The sequence below is a fragment of the Haliotis cracherodii genome, unplaced genomic scaffold (assembly GCF_022045235.1).
Source record: "Haliotis cracherodii isolate W230 unplaced genomic scaffold, xgHalCrac1.p SCAF_21, whole genome shotgun sequence".
NCBI lineage: Eukaryota > Metazoa > Mollusca > Gastropoda > Lepetellida > Haliotidae > Haliotis > Haliotis cracherodii.
Window position 1 is genome coordinate 11,965,268 of NW_027266277.1, and position 13,893 is coordinate 11,979,160.

General features: G+C 47.9%; 22 non-coding genes across 22 annotated transcripts; 1 reads left to right on the forward strand and 21 right to left on the reverse strand.

Moving 5' to 3' along the window:
• Positions 1-541: 541 nt before the first annotated feature.
• Trnas-aga (transfer RNA serine (anticodon AGA)) lies at positions 542-622 on the reverse strand. Its single transcript has one exon. It is a non-coding gene; the product is annotated as a tRNA-Ser (tRNA).
• Positions 623-1,285: 663 nt separating this feature from the next.
• Positions 1,286-1,367, reverse strand: Trnas-aga (transfer RNA serine (anticodon AGA)). Its single transcript has one exon. It is a non-coding gene; the product is annotated as a tRNA-Ser (tRNA).
• Positions 1,368-1,809: 442 nt separating this feature from the next.
• On the reverse strand, positions 1,810-1,891 carry Trnas-aga (transfer RNA serine (anticodon AGA)). The gene has a single exon. It is a non-coding gene; the product is annotated as a tRNA-Ser (tRNA).
• A 442-nt stretch (positions 1,892-2,333) lies between these two features.
• Positions 2,334-2,415, reverse strand: Trnas-aga (transfer RNA serine (anticodon AGA)). Its single transcript has one exon. It is a non-coding gene; the product is annotated as a tRNA-Ser (tRNA).
• Positions 2,416-3,078: 663 nt separating this feature from the next.
• Trnas-aga (transfer RNA serine (anticodon AGA)) lies at positions 3,079-3,160 on the reverse strand. The gene has a single exon. It is a non-coding gene; the product is annotated as a tRNA-Ser (tRNA).
• Positions 3,161-3,602: 442 nt separating this feature from the next.
• Trnas-aga (transfer RNA serine (anticodon AGA)) lies at positions 3,603-3,684 on the reverse strand. The gene has a single exon. It is a non-coding gene; the product is annotated as a tRNA-Ser (tRNA).
• Positions 3,685-4,348: 664 nt separating this feature from the next.
• On the reverse strand, positions 4,349-4,430 carry Trnas-aga (transfer RNA serine (anticodon AGA)). Its single transcript has one exon. It is a non-coding gene; the product is annotated as a tRNA-Ser (tRNA).
• Positions 4,431-5,096: 666 nt separating this feature from the next.
• Trnas-aga (transfer RNA serine (anticodon AGA)) lies at positions 5,097-5,178 on the reverse strand. The gene has a single exon. It is a non-coding gene; the product is annotated as a tRNA-Ser (tRNA).
• Positions 5,179-5,623: 445 nt separating this feature from the next.
• Trnas-aga (transfer RNA serine (anticodon AGA)) lies at positions 5,624-5,705 on the reverse strand. Its single transcript has one exon. It is a non-coding gene; the product is annotated as a tRNA-Ser (tRNA).
• Positions 5,706-6,147: 442 nt separating this feature from the next.
• On the reverse strand, positions 6,148-6,229 carry Trnas-aga (transfer RNA serine (anticodon AGA)). The gene has a single exon. It is a non-coding gene; the product is annotated as a tRNA-Ser (tRNA).
• Positions 6,230-6,672: 443 nt separating this feature from the next.
• Trnas-aga (transfer RNA serine (anticodon AGA)) lies at positions 6,673-6,754 on the reverse strand. The gene has a single exon. It is a non-coding gene; the product is annotated as a tRNA-Ser (tRNA).
• A 424-nt stretch (positions 6,755-7,178) lies between these two features.
• Trnas-aga (transfer RNA serine (anticodon AGA)) lies at positions 7,179-7,260 on the reverse strand. The gene has a single exon. It is a non-coding gene; the product is annotated as a tRNA-Ser (tRNA).
• Positions 7,261-7,705: 445 nt separating this feature from the next.
• On the reverse strand, positions 7,706-7,787 carry Trnas-aga (transfer RNA serine (anticodon AGA)). Its single transcript has one exon. It is a non-coding gene; the product is annotated as a tRNA-Ser (tRNA).
• A 527-nt stretch (positions 7,788-8,314) lies between these two features.
• On the reverse strand, positions 8,315-8,396 carry Trnas-aga (transfer RNA serine (anticodon AGA)). The gene has a single exon. It is a non-coding gene; the product is annotated as a tRNA-Ser (tRNA).
• A 445-nt stretch (positions 8,397-8,841) lies between these two features.
• Trnas-aga (transfer RNA serine (anticodon AGA)) lies at positions 8,842-8,923 on the reverse strand. The gene has a single exon. It is a non-coding gene; the product is annotated as a tRNA-Ser (tRNA).
• A 663-nt stretch (positions 8,924-9,586) lies between these two features.
• Trnas-aga (transfer RNA serine (anticodon AGA)) lies at positions 9,587-9,668 on the reverse strand. Its single transcript has one exon. It is a non-coding gene; the product is annotated as a tRNA-Ser (tRNA).
• Positions 9,669-10,113: 445 nt separating this feature from the next.
• Trnas-aga (transfer RNA serine (anticodon AGA)) lies at positions 10,114-10,195 on the reverse strand. Its single transcript has one exon. It is a non-coding gene; the product is annotated as a tRNA-Ser (tRNA).
• Positions 10,196-11,078: 883 nt separating this feature from the next.
• Positions 11,079-11,160, reverse strand: Trnas-aga (transfer RNA serine (anticodon AGA)). Its single transcript has one exon. It is a non-coding gene; the product is annotated as a tRNA-Ser (tRNA).
• A 666-nt stretch (positions 11,161-11,826) lies between these two features.
• Positions 11,827-11,908, reverse strand: Trnas-aga (transfer RNA serine (anticodon AGA)). The gene has a single exon. It is a non-coding gene; the product is annotated as a tRNA-Ser (tRNA).
• Positions 11,909-12,140: 232 nt separating this feature from the next.
• Positions 12,141-12,222, reverse strand: Trnas-aga (transfer RNA serine (anticodon AGA)). Its single transcript has one exon. It is a non-coding gene; the product is annotated as a tRNA-Ser (tRNA).
• A 445-nt stretch (positions 12,223-12,667) lies between these two features.
• On the reverse strand, positions 12,668-12,749 carry Trnas-aga (transfer RNA serine (anticodon AGA)). Its single transcript has one exon. It is a non-coding gene; the product is annotated as a tRNA-Ser (tRNA).
• A 670-nt stretch (positions 12,750-13,419) lies between these two features.
• Trnas-aga (transfer RNA serine (anticodon AGA)) lies at positions 13,420-13,501 on the forward strand. The gene has a single exon. It is a non-coding gene; the product is annotated as a tRNA-Ser (tRNA).
• Positions 13,502-13,893: the final 392 nt, after the last annotated feature.

Genomic DNA, 13,893 nt, shown 5'->3' on the forward strand with positions numbered 1-13,893 from the left:
GAACATGTGGTCAAGAGTGTGACTGTACTCGCCCTCCATATTCTTTTGCAAAATCTCCTATCCATGCACACCTAACGTTGTAGATTTGTGGTAAATGTTGGGTGTGCCCCCGGAAAGACAGCCACAAGCACTGAAGGGGTTACCCGTGTAAAACGAGGTTGCTGGCATGGCATTCTGGAGATAGGTGATACGTGCCACACTGTGTATAGCTTGGGTATCTTTCTAGCACCTAAAATGGACATGGTCTCATATTCCCCACATACGTGGACCATGATGTCGCAAGTCTGCATGTGGTTCGCGGAAAACAGTTGTAAAAGATTGCGTCGTCGGCAGGATTCCAACCACAGGCACTGAAGGGGTTACCCGTATAAAACGAGGTTGCTGGCATGGCATTCTGGAGGTAGGTGATACGTGCCACACTGTGTATAGCTTGGGTATCTTTCTAGCACCTAAAATGGACAAGGTCTCATATTCCCCACGTACGTGGACCATGATGTCGCAAGTCTGCATGTGGTTAGCGGAAAACAGTTGTAAAAGGTTGCGTCGTCGGCAGGATTCAACCTGCGCGGGAAGATCCCAATAGATTTCTAGTCTATCGCCTTAACCACTCGGCCACGACGACTGCTGCTTTGAAAGGGAAACAGGCGCCTTGACTAGGCCAACTCAATTCTCCACATGCAAGTAACTTTCAAAAAACACACTGAGTGGATTGTCTTGATCTCACACTTTGAGGAAACCAAGGGGAACATGTGGTCAAGAGTGTGACTGTACTCGCCCTCCATATTCTTTTGCAAAATCTCCTATCCATGCACACCTAACGTTGTAGATTTGTGGTAAATGTTGGGTGTGCCCCCGGAAAGACAGCCACAAGCACTGAAGGGGTTACCCGTGTAAACATGCAAGTAACTTTCAAAAAACACACTGAGTGGATTGTCTTGATCTCACACTTTGAGGAAACCAAGGGGAACATGTGGTCAAGAGTGTGACTGTACTCGCCCTCCATATTCTTTTGCAAAATCTCCTATCCATGCACACCTAACGTTGTAGATTTGTGGTAAATGTTGGGTGTGCCCCCGGAAAGACAGCCACAAGCACTGAAGGGGTTACCCGTGTAAAACGAGGTTGCTGGCATGGCATTCTGGAGGTAGGTGATACGTGCCACACTGTGTATAGCTTGGGTATCTTTCTAGCACCTAAAATGGACAAGGTCTCATATTCCCCACGTACGTGGACCATGATGTCGCAAGTCTGCATGTGGTTAGCGGAAAACAGTTGTAAAAGGTTGCGTCGTCGGCAGGATTCGAACCTGCGCGGGAAGATCCCAATAGATTTCTAGTCTATCGCCTTAACCACTCGGCCACGACGACTGCTGCTTTGAGAGGGAAACAGGCGCCTTGACTAGGCCAACTCAATTCTCCACATGCAAGTAACTTTCAAAAAACACACTGAGTGGATTGTCTTGATCTCACACTTTGAGGAAACCAAGGGGAACATGTGGTCAAGAGTGTGACTGTACTCGCCCTCCATATTCTTTTGCAAAATCTCCTATCCATGCACACCTAACGTTGTAGATTTGTGGTAAATGTTGGGTGTGCCCCCGGAAAGACAGCCACAAGCACTGAAGGGGTTACCCGTGTAAAACGAGGTTGCTGGCATGGCATTCTGGAGGTAGGTGATACGTGCCACACTGTGTATAGCTTGGGTATCTTTCTAGCACCTAAAATGGACAAGGTCTCATATTCCCCACGTACGTGGACCATGATGTCGCAAGTCTGCATGTGGTTAGCGGAAAACAGTTGTAAAAGATTGCGTCGTCGGCAGGATTCGAACCTGCGCGGGAAGATCCCAATAGATTTCTAGTCTATCGCCTTAACCACTCGGCCACGACGACTGCTGCTTTGAGAGGGAAACAGGCGCCTTGACTAGGCCAACTCAATTCTCCACATGCAAGTAACTTTCAAAAAACACACTGAGTGGATTGTCTTGATCTCACACTTTGAGGAAACCAAGGGGAACATGTGGTCAAGAGTGTGACTGTACTCGCCCTCCATATTCTTTTGCAAAATCTCCTATCCATGCACACCTAACGTTGTAGATTTGTGGTAAATGTTGGGTGTGCCCCCGGAAAGACAGCCACAAGCACTGAAGGGGTTACCCGTGTAAAACGAGGTTGCTGGCATGGCATTCTGGAGGTAGGTGATACGTGCCACACTGTGTATAGCTTGGGTATCTTTCTAGCACCTAAAATGGACAAGGTCTCATATTCCCCACGTACGTGGACCATGATGTCGCAAGTCTGCATGTGGTTAGCGGAAAACAGTTGTAAAAGGTTGCGTCGTCGGCAGGATTCGAACCTGCGCGGGAAGATCCCAATAGATTTCTAGTCTATCGCCTTAACCACTCGGCCACGACGACTGCTGCTTTGAGAGGGAAACAGGCGCCTTGACTAGGCCAACTCAATTCTCCACATGCAAGTAACTTTCAAAAAACACACTGAGTGGATTGTCTTGATCTCACACTTTGAGGAAACCAAGGGGAACATGTGGTCAAGAGTGTGACTGTACTCGCCCTCAATATTCTTTTGCAAAATCTCCTATCCATGCACACCTAACGTTGTAGATTTGTGGTAAATGTTGGGTGTGCCCCCGGAAAGACAGCCACAAGCACTGAAGGGGTTACCCGTGTAAACATGCAAGTAACTTTCAAAAAACACACTGAGTGGATTGTCTTGATCTCACACTTTGAGGAAACCAAGGGGAACATGTGGTCAAGAGTGTGACTGTACTCGCCCTCCATATTCTTTTGCAAAATCTCCTATCCATGCACACCTAACGTTGTAGATTTGTGGTAAATGTTGGGTGTGCCCCCGGAAAGACAGCCACAAGCACTGAAGGGGTTACCCGTGTAAAACGAGGTTGCTGGCATGGCATTCTGGAGGTAGGTGATACGTGCCACACTGTGTATAGCTTGGGTATCTTTCTAGCACCTAAAATGGACAAGGTCTCATATTCCCCACGTACGTGGACCATGATGTCGCAAGTCTGCATGTGGTTAGCGGAAAACAGTTGTAAAAGATTGCGTCGTCGGCAGGATTCGAACCTGCGCGGGAAGATCCCAATAGATTTCTAGTCTATCGCCTTAACCACTCGGCCACGACGACTGCTGCTTTGAGAGGGAAACAGGCGCCTTGACTAGGCCAACTCAATTCTCCACATGCAAGTAACTTTCAAAAAACACACTGAGTGGATTGTCTTGATCTCACACTTTGAGGAAACCAAGGGGAACATGTGGTCAAGAGTGTGACTGTACTCGCCCTCCATATTCTTTTGCAAAATCTCCTATCCATGCACACCTAACGTTGTAGATTTGTGGTAAATGTTGGGTGTGCCCCCGGAAAGACAGCCACAAGCACTGAAGGGGTTACCCGTGTAAAACGAGGTTGCTGGCATGGCATTCTGGAGGTAGGTGATACGTGCCACACTGTGTATAGCTTGGGTATCTTTCTAGCACCTAAAATGGACAAGGTCTCATATTCCCCACGTACGTGGACCATGATGTCGCAAGTCTGCATGTGGTTAGCGGAAAACAGTTGTAAAAGGTTGCGTCGTCGGCAGGATTCGAACCTGCGCGGGAAGATCCCAATAGATTTCTAGTCTATCGCCTTAACCACTCGGCCACGACGACTGCTGCTTTGAGAGGGAAACAGGCGCCTTGACTAGGCCAACTCAATTCTCCACATGCAAGTAACTTTCAAAAAACACACTGAGTGGATTGTCTTGATCTCACACTTTGAGGAAACCAAGGGGAACATGTGGTCAAGAGTGTGACTGTACTCGCCCTCAATATTCTTTTGCAAAATCTCCTATCCATGCACACCTAACGTTGTAGATTTGTGGTAAATGTTGGGTGTGCCCCCGGAAAGACAGCCACAAGCACTGAAGGGGTTACCCGTGTAAACATGCAAGTAACTTTCAAAAAACACACTGAGTGGATTGTCTTGATCTCACACTTTGAGGAAACCAAGGGGAACATGTGGTCAAGAGTGTGACTGTACTCGCCCTCCATATTCTTTTGCAAAATCTCCTATCCATGCACACCTAACGTTGTAGATTTGTGGTAAATGTTGGGTGTGCCCCCGGAAAGACAGCCACAAGCACTGAAGGGGTTACCCGTGTAAAACGAGGTTGCTGGCATGGCATTCTGGAGGTAGGTGATACGTGCCACACTGTGTATAGCTTGGGTATCTTTCTAGCACCTAAAATGGACAAGGTCTCATATTCCCCACGTACGTGGACCCATGATGTCGCAAGTCTGCATGTGGTTAGCGGAAAACAGTTGTAAAAGATTGCGTCGTCGGCAGGATTCGAACCTGCGCGGGAAGATCCCAATAGATTTCTAGTCTATCGCCTTAACCACTCGGCCACGACGACTGCTGCTTTGAGAGGGAAACAGGCGCCTTGACTAGGCCAACTCAATTCTCCACATGCTTTCTCCACTTTCAAAAAAACACACTGAGTGGATTGTCTTGATCTCACACTTTGAGGAAACCAAGGGGAACATGTGGTCAAGAGTGTGACTGTACTCGCCCTCCATATTCTTTTGCAAAATCTCCTATCCATGCACACCTAACGTTGTAGATTTGTGGTAAATGTTGGGTGTGCCCCCGGAAAGACAGCCACAAGCACTGAAGGGGTTACCCGTGTAAACATGCAAGTAACTTTCAAAAAACACACTGAGTGGATTGTCTTGATCTCACACTTTGAGGAAACCAAGGGGAACATGTGGTCAAGAGTGTGACTGTACTCGCCCTCCATATTCTTTTGCAAAATCTCCTATCCATGCACACCTAACGTTGTAGATTTGTGGTAAATGTTGGGTGTGCCCCCGGAAAGACAGCCACAAGCACTGAAGGGGTTACCCGTGTAAAACGAGGTTGCTGGCATGGCATTCTGGAGGTAGGTGATACGTGCCACACTGTGTATAGCTTGGGTATCTTTCTAGCACCTAAAATGGACAAGGTCTCATATTCCCCACGTACGTGGACCATGATGTCGCAAGTCTGCATGTGGTTAGCGGAAAACAGTTGTAAAAGATTGCGTCGTCGGCAGGATTCGAACCTGCGCGGGAAGATCCCAATAGATTTCTAGTCTATCGCCTTAACCACTCGGCCACGACGACTGCTGCTTTGAGTGGGAAACATGCACCTTGACTAGGCCAACTCAATTCTCCACATGCTTTCTCCACTTTCAAAAAAACACACTGAGTGGATTGTCTTGATCTCACACTTTGAGGAAACCAAGGGGAACATGTGGTCAAGAGTGTGACTGTACTCGCCCTCCATATTCTTTTGCAAAATCTCCTATCCATGCACACCTAACGTTGTAGATTTGTGGTAAATGTTGGGTGTGCCCCCGGAAAGACAGCCACAAGCACTGAAGGGGTTACCCGTGTAAAACGAGGTTGCTGGCATGGCATTCTGGAGGTAGGTGATACGTGCCACACTGTGTATAGCTTGGGTATCTTTCTAGCACCTAAAATGGACAAGGTCTCATATTCCCCACGTACGTGGACCATGATGTCGCAAGTCTGCATGTGGTTAGCGGAAAACAGTTGTAAAAGATTGCGTCGTCGGCAGGATTCGAACCTGCGCGGGAAGATCCCAATAGATTTCTAGTCTATCGCCTTAACCACTCGGCCACGACGACTGCTGCTTTGAGAGGGAAACAGGCGCCTTGACTAGGCCAACTCAATTCTCCACATGCAAGTAACTTTCAAAAAACACACTGAGTGGATTGTCTTGATCTCACACTTTGAGGAAACCAAGGGGAACATGTGGTCAAGAGTGTGACTGTACTCGCCCTCCATATTCTTTTGCAAAATCTCCTATCCATGCACACCTAACGTTGTAGATTTGTGGTAAATGTTGGGTGTGCCCCCGGAAAGACAGCCACAAGCACTGAAGGGGTTACCCGTGTAAAACGAGGTTGCTGGCATGGCATTCTGGAGGTAGGTGATACGTGCCACACTGTGTATAGCTTGGGTATCTTTCTAGCACCTAAAATGGACAAGGTCTCATATTCCCCACGTACGTGGACCATGATGTCGCAAGTCTGCATGTGGTTAGCGGAAAACAGTTGTAAAAGGTTGCGTCGTCGGCAGGATTCGAACCTGCGCGGGAAGATCCCAATAGATTTCTAGTCTATCGCCTTAACCACTCGGCCACGACGACTGCTGCTTTGAGAGGGAAACAGGCGCCTTGACTAGGCCAACTCAATTCTCCACATGCAAGTAACTTTCAAAAAACACACTGAGTGGATTGTCTTGATCTCACACTTTGAGGAAACCAAGGGGAACATGTGGTCAAGAGTGTGACTGTACTCGCCCTCCATATTCTTTTGCAAAATCTCCTATCCATGCACACCTAACGTTGTAGATTTGTGGTAAATGTTGGGTGTGCCCCCGGAAAGACAGCCACAAGCACTGAAGGGGTTACCCGTGTAAAACGAGGTTGCTGGCATGGCATTCTGGAGGTAGGTGATACGTGCCACACTGTGTATAGCTTGGGTATCTTTCTAGCACCTAAAATGGACAAGGTCTCATATTCCCCACGTACGTGGACCCATGATGTCGCAAGTCTGCATGTGGTTAGCGGAAAACAGTTGTAAAAGATTGCGTCGTCGGCAGGATTCGAACCTGCGCGGGAAGATCCCAATAGATTTCTAGTCTATCGCCTTAACCACTCGGCCACGACGACTGCTGCTTTGAGAGGGAAACAGGCGCCTTGACTAGGCCAACTCAATTCTCCACATGCTTTCTCCACTTTCAAAAAAACACACTGAGTGGATTGTCTTGATCTCACACTTTGAGGAAACCAAGGGGAACATGTGGTCAAGAGTGTGACTGTACTCGCCCTCAATATTCTTTTGCAAAATCTCCTATCCATGCACACCTAACGTTGTAGATTTGTGGTAAATGTTGGGTGTGCCCCCGGAAAGACAGCCACAAGCACTGAAGGGGTTACCCGTGTAAACATCATTTTAGGTGATACGTGCCACACTGTGTATAGCTTGGGTATCTTTCTAGCACCTAAAATGGACAAGGTCTCATATTCCCCACGTACGTGGACCATGATGTCGCAAGTCTGCATGTGGTTAGCGGAAAACAGTTGTAAAAGATTGCGTCGTCGGCAGGATTCGAACCTGCGCGGGAAGATCCCAATAGATTTCTAGTCTATCGCCTTAACCACTCGGCCACGACGACTGCTGCTTTGAGTGGGAAACATGCACCTTGACTAGGCCAACTCAATTCTCCACATGCTTTCTCCACTTTCAAAAAAACACACTGAGTGGATTGTCTTGATCTCACACTTTGAGGAAACCAAGGGGAACATGTGGTCAAGAGTGTGACTGTACTCGCCATCCATATTCTTTTGCAAAATCTCCTATCCATGCACACCTAACGTTGTAGATTTGTGGTAAATGTTGGGTGTGCCCCCGGAAAGACAGCCACAAGCACTGAAGGGGTTACCCGTGTAAAACGAGGTTGCTGGCATGGCATTCTGGAGGTAGGTGATACGTGCCACACTGTGTATAGCTTGGGTATCTTTCTAGCACCTAAAATGGACAAGGTCTCATATTCCCCACGTACGTGGACCATGATGTCGCAAGTCTGCATGTGGTTAGCGGAAAACAGTTGTAAAAGGTTGCGTCGTCGGCAGGATTCGAACCTGCGCGGGAAGATCCCAATAGATTTCTAGTCTATCGCCTTAACCACTCGGCCACGACGACTGCTGCTTTGAGAGGGAAACAGGCGCCTTGACTAGGCCAACTCCTATCCATGCACACCTAACGTTGTAGATTTGTGGTAAATGTTGGGTGTGCCCCCGGAAAGACAGCCACAAGCACTGAAGGGGTTACCTGTGTAAAACGAGGTTGCTGGCATGGCATTCTGGAGGTAGGTGATACGTGCCACACTGTGTATAGCTTGGGTATCTTTCTAGCACCTAAAATGGACATGGTCTCATATTCCCCACATACGTGGACCATGATGTCGCAAGTCTGCATGTGGTTAGCGGAAAACAGTTGTAAAAGATTGCGTCGTCGGCAGGATTCCAACCACAGGCACTGAAGGGGTTACCCGTGTAAAACGAGGTTGCTGACATGGCATTCTGGAGGTAGGTGATACGTGCCACACTGTGTATAGCTTGGGTATCTTTCTAGCACCTAAAATGGACAAGGTCTCATATTCCCCACGTACGTGGACCATGATGTCGCAAGTCTGCATGTGGTTAGCGGAAAACAGTTGTAAAAGATTGCGTCGTCGGCAGGATTCGAACCTGCGCGGGAAGATCCCAATAGATTTCTAGTCTATCGCCTTAACCACTCGGCCACGACGACTGCTGCTTTGAGAGGGAAACAGGCGCCTTGACTAGGCCAACTCAATTCTCCACATGCTTTCTCCACTTTCAAAAAAACACACTGAGTGGATTGTCTTGATCTCACACTTTGAGGAAACCAAGGGGAACATGTGGTCAAGAGTGTGACTGTACTCGCCCTCCATATTCTTTTGCAAAATCTCCTATCCATGCACACCTAACGTTGTAGATTTGTGGTAAATGTTGGGTGTGCCCCCGGAAAGACAGCCACAAGCACTGAAGGGGTTACCCGTGTAAAACGAGGTTGCTGGCATGGCATTCTGGAGGTAGGTGATACGTGCCACACTGTGTATAGCTTGGGTATCTTTCTAGCACCTAAAATGGACAAGGTCTCATATTCCCCACGTACGTGGACCATGATGTCGCAAGTCTGCATGTGGTTAGCGGAAAACAGTTGTAAAAGATTGCGTCGTCGGCAGGATTCGAACCTGCGCGGGAAGATCCCAATAGATTTCTAGTCTATCGCCTTAACCACTCGGCCACGACGACTGCTGCTTTGAGAGGGAAACAGGCGCCTTGACTAGGCCAACTCAATTCTCCACATGCAAGTAACTTTCAAAAAACACACTGAGTGGATTGTCTTGATCTCACACTTTGAGGAAACCAAGGGGAACATGTGGTCAAGAGTGTGACTGTACTCGCCCTCAATATTCTTTTGCAAAATCTCCTATCCATGCACACCTAACGTTGTAGATTTGTGGTAAATGTTGGGTGTGCCCCCGGAAAGACAGCCACAAGCACTGAAGGGGTTACCCGTGTAAACATGCAAGTAACTTTCAAAAAACACACTGAGTGGATTGTCTTGATCTCACACTTTGAGGAAACCAAGGGGAACATGTGGTCAAGAGTGTGACTGTACTCGCCCTCCATATTCTTTTGCAAAATCTCCTATCCATGCACACCTAACGTTGTAGATTTGTGGTAAATGTTGGGTGTGCCCCCGGAAAGACAGCCACAAGCACTGAAGGGGTTACCCGTGTAAAACGAGGTTGCTGGCATGGCATTCTGGAGGTAGGTGATACGTGCCACACTGTGTATAGCTTGGGTATCTTTCTAGCACCTAAAATGGACAAGGTCTCATATTCCCCACGTACGTGGACCATGATGTCGCAAGTCTGCATGTGGTTAGCGGAAAACAGTTGTAAAAGATTGCGTCGTCGGCAGGATTCGAACCTGCGCGGGAAGATCCCAATAGATTTCTAGTCTATCGCCTTAACCACTCGGCCACGACGACTGCTGCTTTGAGTGGGAAACATGCACCTTGACTAGGCCAACTCAATTCTCCACATGCTTTCTCCACTTTCAAAAAAACACACTGAGTGGATTGTCTTGATCTCACACTTTGAGGAAACCAAGGGGAACATGTGGTCAAGAGTGTGACTGTACTCGCCATCCATATTCTTTTGCAAAATCTCCTATCCATGCACACCTAACGTTGTAGATTTGTGGTAAATGTTGGGTGTGCCCCCGGAAAGACAGCCACAAGCACTGAAGGGGTTACCCGTGTAAAACGAGGTTGCTGGCATGGCATTCTGGAGGTAGGTGATACGTGCCACACTGTGTATAGCTTGGGTATCTTTCTAGCACCTAAAATGGACAAGGTCTCATATTCCCCACGTACGTGGACCATGATGTCGCAAGTCTGCATGTGGTTAGCGGAAAACAGTTGTAAAAGGTTGCGTCGTCGGCAGGATTCGAACCTGCGCGGGAAGATCCCAATAGATTTCTAGTCTATCGCCTTAACCACTCGGCCACGACGACTGCTGCTTTGAGAGGGAAACAGGCGCCTTGACTAGGCCAACTCAATTCTCCACATGCAAGTAACTTTCAAAAAACACACTGAGTGGATTGTCTTGATCTCACACTTTGAGGAAACCAAGGGGAACATGTGGTCAAGAGTGTGACTGTACTCGCCCTCAATATTCTTTTGCAAAATCTCCTATCCATGCACACCTAACGTTGTAGATTTGTGGTAAATGTTGGGTGTGCCCCCGGAAAGACAGCCACAAGCACTGAAGGGGTTACCCGTGTAAACATGCAAGTAACTTTCAAAAAACACACTGAGTGGATTGTCTTGATCTCACACTTTGAGGAAACCAAGGGGAACATGTGGTCAAGAGTGTGACTGTACTCGCCCTCCATATTCTTTTGCAAAATCTCCTATCCATGCACACCTAACGTTGTAGATTTGTGGTAAATGTTGGGTGTGCCCCCGGAAAGACAGCCACAAGCACTGAAGGGGTTACCTGTGTAAAACGAGGTTGCTGGCATGGCATTCTGGAGGTAGGTGATACGTGCCACACTGTGTATAGCTTGGGTATCTTTCTAGCACCTAAAATGGACATGGTCTCATATTCCCCACATACGTGGACCATGATGTCGCAAGTCTGCATGTGGTTAGCGGAAAACAGTTGTAAAAGATTGCGTCGTCGGCAGGATTCCAACCACAGGCACTGAAGGGGTTACCCGTGTAAAACGAGGTTGCTGGCATGGCATTCTGGAGGTAGGTGATACGTGCCACACTGTGTATAGCTTGGGTATCTTTCTAGCACCTAAAATGGACAAGGTCTCATATTCCCCACGTACGTGGACCATGATGTCGCAAGTCTGCATGTGGTTAGCGGAAAACAGTTGTAAAAGATTGCGTCGTCGGCAGGATTCGAACCTGCGCGGGAAGATCCCAATAGATTTCTAGTCTATCGCCTTAACCACTCGGCCACGACGACTGCTGCTTTGAGAGGGAAACAGGCGCCTTGACTAGGCCAACTCAATTCTCCACATGCTTTCTCCACTTTCAAAAAAACACACTGAGTGGATTGTCTTGATCTCACACTTTGAGGAAACCAAGGGGAACATGTGGTCAAGAGTGTGACTGTACTCGCCCTCAATATTCTTTTGCAAAATCTCCTATCCATGCACACCTAACGTTGTAGATTTGTGGTAAATGTTGGGTGTGCCCCCGGAAAGACAGCCACAAGCACTGAAGGGGTTACCCGTGTAAACATGCAAGTAACTTTCAAAAAACACACTGAGTGGATTGTCTTGATCTCACACTTTGAGGAAACCAAGGGGAACATGTGGTCAAGAGTGTGACTGTACTCGCCCTCCATATTCTTTTGCAAAATCTCCTATCCATGCACACCTAACGTTGTAGATTTGTGGTAAATGTTGGGTGTGCCCCCGGAAAGACAGCCACAAGCACTGAAGGGGTTACCCGTGTAAAACGAGGTTGCTGGCATGGCATTCTGGAGGTAGGTGATACGTGCCACACTGTGTATAGCTTGGGTATCTTTCTAGCACCTAAAATGGACAAGGTCTCATATTCCCCACGTACGTGGACCATGATGTCGCAAGTCTGCATGTGGTTAGCGGAAAACAGTTGTAAAAGATTGCGTCGTCGGCAGGATTCGAACCTGCGCGGGAAGATCCCAATAGATTTCTAGTCTATCGCCTTAACCACTCGGCCACGACGACTGCTGCTTTGAGAGGGAAACAGGCGCCTTGACTAGGCCAACTCAATTCTCCACATGCAAGTAACTTTCAAAAAACACACTGAGTGGATTGTCTTGATCTCACACTTTGAGGAAACCAAGGGGAACATGTGGTCAAGAGTGTGACTGTACTCGCCCTCTCATATTCCCCACGTACGTGGACCATGATGTCGCAAGTCTGCATGTGGTTAGCGGAAAACAGTTGTAAAAGATTGCGTCGTCGGCAGGATTCGAACCTGCGCGGGAAGATCCCAATAGATTTCTAGTCTATCGCCTTAACCACTCGGCCACGACGACTGCTGCTTTGAGTGGGAAACATGCACCTTGACTAGGCCAACTCAATTCTCCACATGCTTTCTCCACTTTCAAAAAAACACACTGAGTGGATTGTCTTGATCTCACACTTTGAGGAAACCAAGGGGAACATGTGGTCAAGAGTGTGACTGTACTCGCCCTCCATATTCTTTTGCAAAATCTCCTATCCATGCACACCTAACGTTGTAGATTTGTGGTAAATGTTGGGTGTGCCCCCGGAAAGACAGCCACAAGCACTGAAGGGGTTACCCGTGTAAAACGAGGTTGCTGGCATGGCATTCTGGAGGTAGGTGATACGTGCCACACTGTGTATAGCTTGGGTATCTTTCTAGCACCTAAAATGGACAAGGTCTCATATTCCCCACGTACGTGGACCATGATGTCGCAAGTCTGCATGTGGTTAGCGGAAAACAGTTGTAAAAGATTGCGTCGTCGGCAGGATTCGAACCTGCGCGGGAAGATCCCAATAGATTTCTAGTCTATCGCCTTAACCACTCGGCCACGACGACTGCTGCTTTGAGAGGGAAACAGGCGCCTTGACTAGGCCAACTCAATTCTCCACATGCAAGTAACTTTCAAAAAACACACTGAGTGGATTGTCTTGATCTCACACTTTGAGGAAACCAAGGGGAACATGTGGTCAAGAGTGTGACTGTACTCGCCCTCCATATTCTTTTGCAAAATCTCCTATCCATGCACACCTAACGTTGTAGATTTGTGGTAAATGTTGGGTGTGCCCCCGGAAAGACAGCCACAAGCACTGAAGGGGTTACCCGTGTAAACATGCAAGTAACTTTCAAAAAACACACTGAGTGGATTGTCTTGATCTCACACTTTGAGGAAACCAAGGGGAACATGTGGTCAAGAGTGTGACTGTACTCGCCCTCCATATTCTTTTGCAAAATCTCCTATCCATGCACACCTAACGTTGTAGATTTGTGGTAAATGTTGGGTGTGCCCCCGGAAAGACAGCCACAAGCACTGAAGGGGTTACCCGTGTAAAACGAGGTTGCTGGCATGGCATTCTGGAGGTAGGTGATACGTGCCACACTGTGTATAGCTTGGATACCTTTTTAGCACCTAAAATGGACAAGGTCTCATATTCCCCACGTACGTGGACCATGATGTCGCAAGTTGAGTTGGCCTAGTCAAGGCGCCTGTTTCCCTCTCAAAGCAGCAGTCGTCGTGGCCGAGTGGTTAAGGCGATAGACTAGAAATCTATTGGGATCTTCCCGCGCAGGTTCGAATCCTGCCGACGACGCAATCTTTTACAACTGTTTTCCGCTAACCACATGCAGACTTGCGACATCATGGTCCACGTACGTGGGGAATATGAGACCTTGTCCATTTTAGGTGCTAGAAAGATACCCAAGCTATACACAGTGTGGCACGTATCACCTACCTCCAGAATGCCATGCCAGCAACCTCGTTTTACACGGGTAACCCCTTCAGTGCTTGTGGCTGTCTTTCCGGGGGCACACCCAACATTTACCACAAATCTACAACGTTAGGTGTGCATGGATAGGAGATTTTGCAAAAGAATATGGAGGGCGAGTACAGTCACACTCTTGACCACATGTTCCCCTTGGTTTCCTCAAAGTGTGAGATCTTTTGCAAAATCTCCTATCCATGCACACCTAACGTTGTAGATTT